Source organism: Athene cunicularia (assembly GCF_003259725.1).
Source record: "Athene cunicularia isolate RWA chromosome 2 unlocalized genomic scaffold, athCun1 chr2_part1, whole genome shotgun sequence".
NCBI lineage: Eukaryota > Metazoa > Chordata > Aves > Strigiformes > Strigidae > Athene > Athene cunicularia.
The window spans coordinates 145,520,408-145,535,436 of NW_020799095.1; the positions used below are offsets into that span (position 1 = coordinate 145,520,408).

A 15,029-nucleotide genomic window follows, 5' to 3' on the forward strand; every position below is an offset into this window, starting at 1 on the left:
GCCGCGGGTGCGGGGGGGCGGTCCCCTGCGGGAGCGCGGCGGAGGGGCCGCCTCGGGTCCCCCCACCCTCACCCCCATCCCCGGAGGCAACGCTGGGCTCGGGGACCCCGAAAGAGAGGTGGATCCTAGGGACCCGCTTGGGCTGCGCGGCTTGAGGCATTCCCCGAGCCAGACACGTGTGAAGCCGCGACTGAGCATCGCTCCCGCTCGAAGCGGGGGGAACATCAGCTGCTTCGCACGGGGGGGATTTTGCTTTGCAGGGCTGCTGGCATCGGGGCTGGCTTGTGAGATAAAGCGCGGCTCTAAGACAAGAAAGTAGCAGGCGTGGTGCGGTACACCAGACGCACCTGCGTGAAAGCAGATGGCAAAGTGATAAGCCCTGTGTGAATGTGGAGATGGACTGATAATGGTGCCTCTTATAGAAAAAAAAAAAAAAAAGCAAAACAAAACACAAAACTAACAACAAACAAACAAAATGCACCTCTTTGGCTCTCTGAGGTAAGTTGATTCTTACCTCAGTTGACTTTTGTTGATCAAATAAAAGTCACACGGAGGGAAGGCTCCCCCACCCCCCAAACAGTGTTATTAGAGCAGATCTGTGTGAGCCTTGTAAATTTTACAGTGGTTGTCCTGGGCTCCCTTGATATCAAAGCTGTTTGTAAAAAAAGCTGCTGTAGCGTGAAAGTATGTGTGAGTGCATGCAGACACATGCGCCTGCTGTGGGGTGAGTAAGTGAGTGCAACCCAACTATTGCTGGCAGCATGTTTGGTCTAAGCACTAAAAAGTGTTCAAAAGAGAAACAAAAGTAGACCAAAAAGAGACCTGTATCTTGACTGTTTCAATTCAAACTCTCCACTGAATGGAGCAAATTTAGCCGTGTCACTCTGGAGCATCCCAGGAGCACTGTCAGCTCCGCAACACACCTGCGGAGTTGGACTTTAGAAGGTTGTGCTTAGAAACCATTGAGTAGGAACGATTTCTCTCCAGTAATGAACTGGCTTTCTGGGGGTCTTCTCCACATCTGAACTAGGGTAGGAAGGGGGGTTAGTAGGCTGATGACAGACAGATTTCTGTCGTGTACATAAGGGAGTGAAGGAACAGGGATGAAAAGAGTGTATAGCATGGAGGGATGAGAGGGGCTGGGGAGAGCAACTGGGATGCAGTATTGGTCTGTGTAATACTTAAAGGAATTCTGGGAGAAGAGCAGGCTGAATTTGGTCTGCTTAAGGGGAGGATGTCTGAAGGATCAAGGGATATTGCAATTAGTGTGGGTTATTGTGAATATTTATCTGGTATAGCCACTCTGCTCATGAGGGGTATCTCAGCAACATCACATGGGTCATAATAAGTGAGTGCTGATTAAGCTCTGACACCATCCCACCTCATTGTCTGTTGTGTTACATCTTTGATGGCATTATCACAGCAGTAATAAAGATCTTTCCAACACTGCAGAGGCATCCATGGAGTGGTAGCATCAGGCAGGACACTGTGCACAGGCAAAGCCCTGTGGTGTCTCTGGGGATTTGTCACTCGTCACATGTATGAAGAAATATGGACAGAAAAAGATGCTCCACTGGGAAAGAGGAAGGTTGACTTTCTGGAATATAACTTAAATACTTGTTCTAGGGAGAATGGCAGGAGAGTTAAAATAGGAAGGTCAGGCAAGTCTCCAAGGGCATTTCAGAAGGCAGCTGTCAGGGTCTGTGGGAGTGCCCCCCTGTCCCCCAGTACTGCATTAAGCTACCGGCCATCACTGAGTTCTCCAACAGTTTTATCAACACATTTTTTTATTAGGGCATAACTGCACAGGCAATGGGCTTGGGGAGAGAAAAATAGCTGAACATAGCTGGAATTTCAGGCATAAGTTTTCAAACATTTCTTAAAATATTTTTTTTTCATAGATATAAGGGCAGAGACCATGGGAGCCGAAGCCCCATCTAGTAGGCTGAGATTCCTCAGTGCCTGAGTCATTTCTGCAGGAAGGACTTTAAGATTGGATGCGTTGGTCTCTTTCAGTGCTGCACATTGAGGAATCAGAGTCAGGATCTTCTGCCTCTAGTTCTGGTGACTGAGCAGATACAAGACCCTTCTTAGAATGGGACAAAATTTCGCAAACCAGGGTGATGATTAGAAAAACAGTTCTGCATTTTGTAGAAAATTAGTAAAAGAAATTACATAGGAAGAAGAACACCATTGGAGGTTTCTAAAATATTTGAAGTGCAGGAATAGGTGGTGTGTGGATCTAAAAATCTAAAATTAAAAAAAAAAAAAGGTGAATGGAAACATACAGACTTTTCCTTTAATGGTGAGGGTAAGCAGCAGGTCAAATAGCAAAGAATTATGTCCTTCATCGCATCATTTAGTAGGCAGGTATTGACACTTTTATTTGATACGGTGGCAGCCATGACACGCAGTCACAGGTCTTTTAGCTTTAGTGGGAGGAGAGAGCTGTTCAAAGGTGGTTTTATATAGGCATCATTTCCTTTGTGAGCATTCATTTCACTAGATAGTCACTGATAATGACCAAAGTTCAGGGCTGCCTCAGGCTGTGTGGAAAGTTGAGAACCGTAATGCATGGGGTTTGCCTTTCCTTTTTATAAGATTTATTGGCACAGATCTTGGCACAGGCCAAGAATTTAATTTCCAAAATGTTTGGATTCGGTGGCAGGAAAAAATTACTGTATTTCTTTGGGCTCTTCCAGGCAAAGCCACAGTCTGACCAAACATGAACCAATAATAATAATAATAATAATAATAATAATAGCACCATAGATTGATTTATTAATCTATCTATTTGCTTTGTTAGCAGCTCATATGTAGTCTAATGATAAAGGTTCCAGACATTCTTGCAAAATCCTATGGCTCTTCAGGGGAGGTGAGCTGAGGTTTGTCTGTTTATCTTGATGGAAGGCTACAGGTTTGCAACATGGATAATGGTGTATAGATAATCTTAGGCAGCATAGGTTCAACATTGATGTGTCCTGTTCTCTGACCTTTCCACCATTTTCTGCTGATTGACAGCATCTGGTTTCCAGAGACAGGGTTGATACACTTCTCTTTAGAAGGGCTCCTATCCTACACTTCCATAAATTGTAGATGTCGATTAAAATTGCTCTGGTTATAGCAGCTGAAGATTCAGCTATACAAATGAGTATCTTGTGGTTTGAAGCTGGTAGACATAATCCCCGTGGGTATGGCTGCATCATATGTGGGGCTTTCCCAAAGCTGATCTTTTATTTGGCAGTCACCCCTCACAAATCCACTTGCAGAATGAAATCATTGTCGAGGCAACATCCTGAAGGTAGCACTGAATGTGCTTCACATGGATCAGGGCTCCAGACCCAAGTCTGTTTCTGATGAAGATGCCTTCTGAATATACAAACATACCCACACAGAGTTTCCACTGAGAGCGGCAGGCTTTTATGCATTTTCTTCATAATTTCTCCTATCAGTGTCTGAATTTGCTTTGATAGCCATCAGATGCCAGTATACAGCTGCCAACAATAACCAAGACAGAGCTGGGGACAGGAATTGGCTTCTTCACTCCTCTCGCAGTTATGCCACTGCCTGTTTGTGCCCACTTGGGCAGGTCCTGTCCCCACTTCACACTGCAACAGTCCTGCATCCATTGCGAGTACTTTGCTAGTGGGGCTTCTCTAGAGAAAGGCATTAGTTAAAAATGGTAGGTGTGGGTATTAGCAAAAGCATGAGATTTACACGATGCTACTGGGTGTCTGTCCTTTGAAAGACTCGTGCATGTTTAGCTTCTTCTGTCTTCCCCAGGTGCTATGAAAAGGCACTAGTCAAAAATTTCAGGAGTCCTCCACACCCACATGGGACATTGGACTTCTTTCTTCAGAAGCTCTAGGCTCCCACGTTGGGATGTGAAGAGTTGCTTTAGCATCTTGCCAGTGCTCAGCTTACTGAGAACTGCTCTTTCCGGATGGCCTCAGTGTCCCAGCGGGGTCTTGAGCATTCCTGTCTGAACAGCCCTGGCTCTCATGCACGAGTGGAAATGAAGCTGTTTTAAACAAAAAAGGAATAGTATCATGTATGTGAACATTGGCAGCTGTGGCCTGGCAAAAGCTGAACGCCCACAGCTTCAGCTGAAGCTACATTCATTTGAGTATCAAGCCTGACAGTGGACCAGAAAGCAGGGTAAGGTTTTCTCTTTCAGATTTGTCAACAGGAGGAGCAGGTAGGCATTCTGGATTAAAATCTTCCCCCTGAGGCCCTCTTTGCTTTCTTATAATATAGCTCAACCATCTCATTCTTAGGGAGCTTATGTTAAAACTAGAATTTTCTGTTTCTGTTAAATAGAAACTTTGACTGACCACTGTCAGCTTGACAGTGATGGGCCCAAAGTCCACCGATTTGTTTTCTTTCTGTGTTGTGATGTCCACCAAGAATTCAGACCCAGTTTCTTGGACTGAGCTTACAGCACTCAATTTCCCCATCACTTCCTCTTCCAAGTTTCATCCCACCCAGGGTCCTCTACGTCCTGAGGTGAGCTACCTTCAGCCTCCCATGGCTGCAGGTTGGCAGGGGCATCACAGGGCTTTATTTTTACAGATGTGTTCCTGGGTCAAGGGACTGACTACTGCTTTAGAAGCTCTGTGCAGATGTTCTCCAGTACTGCTCTAGGTTTCCTAGCGGTGGGTGGGGATCACTGGTTCTCCTGAACCTTGGTGGTCTCCCAGCTCTGGGGCTAACTCCACTGGTGCCTCTTATTTATTGCATCCGTACTGAAACCTTATGTGTTTCTCTCTTGGCTGCTGCTTATTCTGGCATCCTGTGTGAAGCTTCTGAAGAGCTTCTAATGCCCTGTGCCTTCTAATAGACTGCTTCTGGGCTTTGATTGTAATCCTTGCATCTGGGCTAGGTGTGGGAAAGTAGAAAGGGAAAAAGGCATTTTTACCCCTGTGAGTGCCAACAGCTGGCTCTGCTTTACAAGTAATTCTGCTTGTGGATGAGGAAGGAAAGGAAGGCCTTTAGGCTGAAACAGCTGTGTAAGAAGATAACACTTAAGCTAAGCCTTGCAGCACAACTTGAATAATGAATTTCTAATACTTGTGTTGGTAATGCATTCCAGGACTTTGTGGTCATTTCTGTGTTCCTCTTCTCTTTCTCAATAGCTCCCATGATGTTCTTCTGTTTTATTAGTCTAGGTCTGTCATTCTACTTAACCTATAAAGCAAATGAGAGATGAGCAAGTTGGAAGGCCAAGTTTCATGAACTCCAGGATGGCATGCAGTGAGCCCAAAGGGAAACCTGAGAAGCATTTGCAGAAGTAATTGTGGGCTCATGCATCATCCATGGAGGGTTGTGAGTCACCTGGATCCTGATGTTGCTGGACACGTGCACAGTCATGGAGCAATTCCAGGTCTGCAAAAGGACCTTCTCCCAAGAGCTTGCTGTGCAGATTGAGAAGGAGTTATAATAAAAAATGTCTTGTGCTTGGTTGATGGGGCAGAACATAAGGCCACTTGGTCCAGCATTTCATTGACACTCAGATGAACAGAACTCACAGTACCTGTAATGCTTTGACTGCTTTTATACCTTTTTCTTAGAGCTGAAACAAGCTCCCACTCAGCTTAAGGGGAACCTGTGCTTTCCCTCCCTTGCATACTGAAATCATGTCCAGTGAAAGGCTTCCAGATGGATATAAAGCATTGGTTTTATCATTACATCTCTAGCATGCAAAAGTCTAGCTTGACTGAGTTAGTACCTATATTAGATTTAAAAACATGGGACTATTATATGTAGTATTTGTACATAATGAGAAGAACACAGTAAGTCAGTAGCAGTAATCAACTTTCTAGTTCTGTACAATACCTGACACAGAAATTGCTACATGCCACCAAGAAGAGTGTAACCCACATAGACTTAACAGCTTGACAAAATTTGCTCTGGACGACTCAGGGATTTTGAGTGGGGGATTGTTTCTTTCTCTTCCTGAAGATTCCTCATCTCCATATATACATGCCTAGCCTGTGACAGGATGATTACACAGAAAAGGAGGGAGCATGTCTTCACTGAAACCTCGTTTGGTTCTTTTGGGGGATGACACTAATCACCTGAAGCAGTGACTCTGGTGAATTTGTTTTACTCCATGAAGGGGCCAAACTTCTTGCAGTGGGCAGACAACTAGTGAGCCAGGGCTCTGCAGAGAGACTGGTAGCTTCCCCAGAAAAGTGCCATCACTATCTTAAAGCATCTCCTGACTGTGCTCTAAGCACTTCACAAAATCATCTAGGTTGGAAAGGACCTTGAAGATCACCCAGTCCAACCATTAACCTCACACTGACAGTTCCCAACTACACCAGATCCCTCAGCGCTATGTTGACCCGACTCTTAAACACCTCCAGGGATGGGGACTCCACCACCTCCCTGGGCAGCACATTCCAACGCCCAGCAACCCATACTGTAAAGAAATGCTACCTAATATCTAGTCTAAACCTTCCCTGGCACAGCTTGAGGCCATTCCCTCTTGTCCTATCTCTTGTTACTTGGTTCAAGAGACTCATCCCCAGCTCTCTGCACCCTCCTGTCAGGGAGCTGTAGAGGTCGATGAGGTCTCCCCTCAGCCTCCTCTTCTCCAGACTAAACCCCCCCAGTTCCCTCAGCCGCTCCCCGTATGACCTGTGCTCCAGACGCTGCACCAGCTCCGTTGCCCTTCTCTGGACACGCTCGAGTCATTCAATGTCCTTTTTGTAGTGAGGGGCCCAAAACTGAACACAGGAATCGAGGTGCAGCCTCACCAGTGCCGAGTCCAGGGCTCAGATCCCTTCCCTGTCCCTGCTGGCCACGCTAGTGCTGATGCAAGCCAGGACTTGTGTCATTGTCACTGCCATGCCTGATAAATGGTGTCCTTGGCATTCTCGTATTTGTGGTGCAAGAGGTCACTCTGTATCAGTGTTTTTTGGACTTGTGGATCCTCCTTTCTAGGTTTTAAAGTACACCAAATTATTCCTGGATGTGTATGATGATGTGTAAGAAGGCTATAGCTTGCATTTCTGATTACCAGCTTATATCTATTGTGACAGAGAACATTCTGTATCTGGGCTGATAAGAAGGCAGAGACATTGAAATCCATATGAGGGAAATTAAGCACTCCTCCAAATGGCTGGCACATGTACTTGGCTGCCCGCAGGCTACTAATTCCCTGGTTTTAGAGTAACAGCTGGGTCACTTTAGCTGTTAGCAAGGAAGGACTAAACCACAAAAACTGCAGCCAGTGTTGAGAATCTGAAAGTGGATTACACTATGAAAGTTTTTGGTTACATTTTTATGAGGAAAAAAGGGTGGAAAATTAATTAGGAAAATATCCAGGTTCCATTAACTAGTTTGGCCATTCAGCAAGTGGTTTATTTATAAGCACTGTCGGCAGTATTTACTGCTGGGTTTTGGAGGACTAGGTCATACCCACAGAATCTGTGTGTGGGCTGATATATGTGGATGCAAGAGAATGAAGGCAAATTTAGCTGGCTTCTTTCTGTGAGATTTTCTTCCACATTTGACCTTAGGTATTGCAATTACTGTAGTTAAATATATTATAATGACATCCCTGGTATTTAAGACTTGAGTTCATTTATGGAGATCATTCACTACTATTTTCACTGTTTCATTAGAATGCAAAGTGTATGTTTTTAAAATTCATTTAAAAATACATATGGGTCAAAGAAGCTGCAAGCAGATGTGTATGAGGCAGTGAATTTTGGGGGGTCACTTGACTTATTTTTCCATATTTTACATCAAAACCTATACTAATCTTCCTCAGTGCTCTGGGGTTCCCCAAAGAGGTGGTGTGATTGTGATCATTCAGGCTAGTGAATTCCTCACCTGCCAGAGCTGCCCAGGTAGGGTAAGCTCCTGAACTTGTGGTGGAATGATGCATTACATGTCCGGTTTCAGGCTCAGATAAGATGCTTCTGTTTCTTTCAGATGATATGCTTGACTCTGTGCGATTTACATATACATATATATAATATATGGGGTCCAGGGAGGACCTCGAAGATGCTCAGGGGGCTGGAGCATCTCCCTGATGAGGACAAGCTGAGAGCTGGGGCTGTTCAGCCTGGAGAAGAGAAGGCTCCGGGGAGACCTTAGAGCAGCCTCCCAGCGCTTAAAGGGGCTACAGGAAAGCTGGGGAGGGGCTCTGCATCAGGGAGTGTAGTGACAGGATGAGGGGTAGCAGTTTTAAACTGAAAGAGGGTAGATTTAGATTAGATGTAAGGAAATTCTTCACTGTGAGGGTGGTGAGACACTGGCACAGGCTGCCCAGAGAAGCTGTGGCTGCCCCCTCCCTGGCAGTGTTCAAGGCCAGGTTGGACGGGACTTTGGGCAACCTGGGCTAGTGGAAGGTGTCCCTGCCCATGGCTTCCAACTCAAACATTCTGTGATTCTATGATTAATACATGTATGCATATACCCACATACCCCCTGCATTCTTGTTTTGTGTCACTTATTCCATACTATCATGTAGGCAGTTTGTGGACACTTGAGGAGATGTTTGTGCCGTACTTTTGACTGTTTCCCCCCTGCCTCTCCCTCCACAATATGAAAATGCTTTCTAGAGTATCACCTGGAAGCCTGGAGTATTTAATTAGAGGAATAAATGGATATTACAGCAGCACAGTTGATATCCCTTTAAAACCTCTGAATTCTCGATGATTGTACCATTTTATAGAGGAATAATTAAAAAATTGCATTTGTCTTATTCCCGTGTGACTATATGACTGAAAAAGTGTTGATCCCAGTTTTATTGTTCACCCAGTAAAATACAGGGGAAGCCTTCTTAGAAAAGCTACCTCTACAGCCGGAGCTGCGTGGATATAAATATTTTGGCTTAACACCTTCCTCCCCATAAGTTTCCCAAATGTGTTTTTTTCTGGCACAAGTCGTGTCTGTGGAGCAGCCTTGGCCCAGAGGGATGCTCAGAAGAGACAGGGTGCTGTGCAGGGCTGCGGGGGAGCGCCACAGCCTTGTCATTTGTGCACCAACACTGCCCTCGCGTGTCGGGGATTTCAGAGACCAAACCTGTGCCTGCGTGTAGGCTCTGCGCCCAGCTTGCGCTTGGCTTGCTCTAGGCTACAGGCGGACAACACCAGTTATTCGGAGACAAGCAAAAAAGTCAGCACCCATATAATTAGAAATTCATCTTTATCCTCCTGGAGACAAAACACACAGCTGGTATCCTCCTCTATGTGTGAAAACAGCAGCGTTAACTGTTTAAGGGCTGAGATGTTGCCATTTTCCAGTTTGGGGTTGTTCGGGATGGGAAGTGGTAGTATTTGCATGGTGTGGTTTTTAGGAGGCATGTGGGTGCTGATGGGCATGAAGTCTAAGCGACTTTCTCCTTGTGACCTGCCAACGCACTTCAGTGCCAGGGTGCAGGTTTCCCCATGTCAGTGGGTTGTGGTGGAGCTGCAGCAATACCCTGGCCTGAGCAAGGGGTTTTGTTTTGTGTTTTGTTTTCTTTTTTATTTTATGTCAGCATGTCTTTGGATCAGAAATGGGAATTTTTTCACCTGGTTGGTTTAGACCTGGGCACCAGCAGGTATCATAGCTGCATGCAGGCAAGAGTGGATCCCTTTGCAGTGATGCATGAAGTTATAAACTGCTGATCTCCACTGATTCGTTGGATTTGAAGGTTTTGGAGAGATGAAAGAGTCTTGCCCTTTTGCAAGTATCAGGTGCATGTGATGGTTGAAAGTTAAAACACTAAGCAACTGGCAGCATCTGAAAGTCAGCTCAGTGGAACAATTTCTTTTTTGCATCCAGTAAGAACTAAACAACTTAGTTTATTAGCTGTGTGTAGGAGGAGGGATCATGGTATTGTTACAGGAACAAGAAATCTAACCGCTATTTTTGGCTTTGCCACAGACATCCTGTCTGCCTCTGGGACAGTCACTTCATCTCTTGGGTCCCAGATTAAAACAGGAATATTCAGTAATTTCATCCTTGTGAAAGGTGCTGCTTTCCACCATGAGCAATCCCTCCTAGAAGCAGAATGTGACATGCTTTGCTTGCTTGTGCAAGTGCCATGTGTACATTCTCATCCAGAGAGCTGATGCCTCTTGAGTCCATCAGCCTTCACATTTACTGCTTGCACCAGTTATTTTAGGTTCATTCTCTGGCATCATTTTTACCAAAGCCCTGAATTTCAGTTCTGTTTTCAGTGACTTCAGGAGGAGCAGGAGGATTAATTTTCCAGCACAATATGCAATTTTCCTATACTAATAACTTCACTCCTATTCTTTTTTCTTCATGAATTTGAGCCAAGAAGTGTTCTTGTTTCCTTACTTGTAGTTTCCACTGTACTTAATTTGAAAGCAATGGTTTTGTCCCCAAAGTCTTGTAAAAGCCAAGGGCAAATCTACTGGCCTCTGTCTTTTTTCTTCCTTCCCCATTTGCAATGTGTCAGCTTTTGTTGAGGGTGGGAGGGAAAGCACAGATGCTTTGGGGGGTTTTCTGTTGTGCATTAAAACAGGATCTGAACTTCCAGCATGTCTGGAATAATGTTTGTAGTGCAAAGCCCAGACTGGCTTGAGAGCTGCCTCCAACCTCTACTGAGCCCCCTCCTTCCCATCGCCTGAGTTTGCTCTTTCTGCAGTTTCTGGGCCAGCTCTTCAGGAACAGCCTGTTCCCCCTGTTCAGGGACTCATCACCACCCCCTCCTCTTATTTCATAGCACATGGGACAAAATGCTGTATGCAGCCATCACTCTGCTGACTGCTGCCCTGTAGCAGTTCTTGATAAAAACACAAACCTCCCTTAGAAAAGTTGTTTGGATGAGCCCATCTCCCAGGCCTTGCATGGGAGACTTACATGGGTGATCTGTCCTCCAGGCTCCCCTTGGCTCCCTCTCCCTGCGATCCTGCTAGCTCCTCATCCTTGATGCTGCTCAGCTACTGCTATGGGCAGCCAAAACATGGGTGAGAGAACTGCATGTTATCCTGTCAGTGTCAAGGACACACTGCTTCCTGGGGCTGCAGCGTGGGGCTGGCCAAGGCAGTTAAACCTAGACTAGTGACCTAGGTGTCTGTGCACCCACAGCCCCTTGATATGGGGCTCCAGAGTAGAGATGGGCAAATACCTGCTGCAAAACTGCAATGCGATGACTTTTTGAACTTACATGAGGGCTTGACCAACTTTATCTAAGTCTTGCAAGCCAAATATTTTGGGCCAAGTCCACCTGATTTTCATAAAGGGAAGGAATTATGTTCCTAGCCGTGAGCTACCAGACAGAAGAAGGATCCTTCCCATGCCAGGTCTGTAGCATTCTAAATGTGGCGCTCCATGGAAATCCAGACCAACACAGACAAGATGTAGAGAAATTGTCCATGATAAGGCAAGTAAACATGATGACTGTGAGAAAATACCAAGGTGAATATTTCAAATCTGAATTCAAGGTTTTCTTTAAAGGATGCTATCAAGTAGTCAATCAATTAAAAAGAAACTTCTCTTAAATTGGGAGCTACAGAAAAGATCTCAGAGCATCTATGGATGGGAACTTCATGAACCCCAGTTCAGTGCAGAAGAAGTACTGGTTTTGAACAAAACCATTCTTTTATTCCATTCTCACTAATGTTGAATAAATCTGTATGAGGTATTTGAATAATAGTCATTCAAAATTATCTTAATGTTACAAATGTACCTGCTGCCTCCTAGGAGTTGCTCTGGCTTTTCAGTCTCTGCCTGTTGGAAAGCCCCAGTGCTTTTTTTCATTTTTTGATCTCATAATTTTTTTTTGTGGTCATCTTATTTCCTTTTAATACTATTAAAGCTTAAGTGATGTACACTCCCTACAGTTTTCACTCATTTTTTGCCAAACTGCTACTTACTGGATTATCTGATGCTGTTAAGATCTACTGCATGAAATGATAGATCAACATAGACCCTGACTTGGGTAAACACCTGAAAAATACCCAAGATATGGATCTAAATCACTCTTAAAGATGAAAAATAAGATTTAAACAAACCAGAATGAATGTGAAACCCAGGCATCCTCTTCTGAAAAGCCACTAAAAAAGCAGGCAGTGTCTGTTCCCTTCTGGTTTGGAGAGTTAATGGTCGTGGGCTCTCTGAATATGGGATTTGAGACCCTGGTCCTTAAGGGTCAGCCCTAAACTCCCTTCAACCACAGTCCAATTTGTAGCAGGCTTGAAATTATTAGCTGTTGGCTTACAAAATGAGTGTATTTTTTTAAAAAAAAAAACCCTGTTGTTCCTTCTTATTTTGCATCAGTTTCTTTGTAAAAGGTTTGCTTGCTTCTGCATTTGTGATTTATTTTTCCCAATAAAAGAGGCTGAGTAGGAAGAATATCCCAAGTTCCATATGAGTAACAAAACTCATTTTTTTCTCACCTTCTGATAAAGCCAAATGTATTTCCTGCCTTTTTCTAATGTTCTGATGAGCTAGAGGGATTTCAGACAATTAAATTTGTCCCAGGCTTACACAGTACATTAACAGTTTCTGTAACAGAAATGCGAGGGGGAGTTGGGGAAGAAAAGGTCTTGTGTGTTACAATTGAAATTCTGAATTTAGCTGTTTTCTTGGAAAGCTAATGGGAGCTCTATGTAGAATCAGGAACCTGAGACCAGATCCACGCAGGTGTTCTAGTATCACTTTATTTTTTTTCCACTTTGTGTCTGAATCCAAATTGAAACCAATGAGACTTGGACACTCCTGAGTCTGTGAGCTTGGCTGAAAAAAACAAATAGAAAATAAAATTTATAACTTTATAGGGTTATTCAGTCTAGGATAGTAGAGGGCAATGGAGAAAAGTGGCCTGGAGACCAGGAAAAATGTGGGGGTGTATGTTGAGGGATGGCAGTCATGGGAGGTCTGGTCCGCAGTGCCCTGACTGCTTCTGGCTCAGCTCGACCTTAGGGCCTGACAGTCAACCTCAAGCCAGTAAATTCCCATCGTGTGAGACTTCCTTGATCCTAGAATAGGTTTTATTTCTTCATGGTGGCCTGGAAAGTAGATGCTATTGCTGATAAACTGCCATCCAGCTGTCAGCACGCTGAAACATGCTGTCTCCCCTCTCTGTACTTCATTGTTGTAGAACTTGCATAGTTGAGGTCTTTCTTTTTTCTGTTAAATCTCAAATGTTAATCTCCTTTCTAGATCTGAGGAAGAAAAGAACAAGTTAAAAAATGCACTTCTGACTCCAGATCCCACTTTCCTGTTGATACAGCTGTGTGCTTCCTACTTGATGGCTCAGTAAACAGACAGTTTAACTGTTCAAATCTTACAGTTGTGTTGCTTCAACATCACCAGTTTCTCTCCCAAAAGCAAATTTCCCCTCTTGTCTCTGTCCAGAGCAGCCTTTTTTTCCTTCTTTGTGTTTTCACATACCCACACATTTCATATCCTGTTGTGGTTTAACACTTTATTCAAAAAGAACAGGATTTCCTCTTGCTTTTGCTGAAAACACTTCTCTCCTTTGCAACCCTCACTTTCTGGCATGGTGTTCATGGAGGAGAAAGTAATTAGACCTTCTAAGTTTAATTCACAATAATTACAATTCAATCAATAAATTCCCTGCAAGGGCATTAGCAGAAGAATGATGTACAAAAATCCTGTAAAGAAAATTTTTATTACATGAGATGAGAAAGTGTCTACTGGACTTCAGCTTGGGATAAATTATATGCCAAAGTTATATCAGCCCTTCATAGCAGAACAAAATCTTCATCTCATCTGTGTCTGTTTTCATTCTGGTGTTATATGGCTATTTAATTGATGGCATTGGTGGTATCACACTCGTTGGTGGGGACCTAGCTGCATCTGGCTGTGGCATCACGAAATGAAACCTCTCTGCTACTTGTGTGGAGCTGTAAGTATACTGAGGCTGAGAAATATGCTGTCTGTCAGATCACTGTTCTTCTTATGTGAACAAATGAAGAAACATTGTCTTTCTGCTAAAGTAAATGGGTTGAAGGTGCTCAGCTGTGGTGTGCCCCTGCACCTGAAGTCCTCCAGACACCTCTGAAAGTCATGTTCACCAAAATTCCTATGCTACGATCTGAATTCTGAATTTCTGTGGGTGAGTGGATAGAAATCTGTCCTTCCCAGGCACATCACCAGCATAGCCATAGGCCTGTAGCCCTTCTGGCAGCTCTGGTTTTCCTACCTCTCCCTATCCATATTGATACCTTCATAGAGGAACACTCTTGGATATCCCTTGCCCTTATCCTATGGCTGCCATCTCCCTGGATGGCAGCTGCATGTTCCTCCGTGGTCTGCACAGCTCACAATCTTCAGAGTTTGTTTCTGGTAGCAAAAGAAGCATTACCACCTCTGTTCTGCAGACACAGAGAGGCTAAAAGCTTAGTTCGAATAACAGAGTCATACCCTAGTCCTTCAATCTAGAGTTTACCTTCTCCACCTTTAGTAGCCCTAAAGTTAGGCATTTTATCTAGAGTAGTTACTGTCTTGTGTAGTCAGCGCAATGATTTTCTCCTCTGTTACCAGCAGAGAGGGGTTCAGGGTTTGCATGCAGCAGCTGTGAGCACAGAGAAGCTGAGGACAGTAGGGCCCTTTACACGGCATCTCACTAGTGTAAAAGATCCCACTGATCTACTGAGTGTGTTGCAAATGTGGTGGCTGCTTATAACCAGATTTACAATCTTTTACAACACTGGCCAGTGAGTTGGTGATTTGCTCAGGGACATTTCTGGAGCCATTGTGCATATGTGTTTGATTGTCAGTAGTTTTTATTTGTTGACTGTCACTAAATTAATTTGACTGTGCAAATCATCTGCCTTTCATTAGCATCAATATTCTTTTAGGACATTCATCTTTTAGTTACTGTTGTGGCTGACATTTATCCTTTACTGTGACTATGAGCAGCAAACAAGATGCACCTATGTGCAATAACCGTGTGGCTATGTGGTCTACATTAGAAAGGAACTTCTCTTAAGCAACTGTCGTTGAAAGCAAGCTGCTTCACTAGCTCATTCTAGTAGTCTTATTTGTAATTATGTCTTACTGCATTTCCACCTCCAGGTCCCAATCAAAAC

The 15,029-nt window shown here is 44.2% G+C and overlaps 1 protein-coding gene across 2 annotated transcripts in view; it reads left to right on the top strand.

Moving 5' to 3' along the window:
* Positions 1-15,029, top strand: part of CCN4 (cellular communication network factor 4) — a 35,951-nt gene that overhangs the window by 1,229 nt on the left and 19,693 nt on the right. The window lies entirely within an intron of this gene.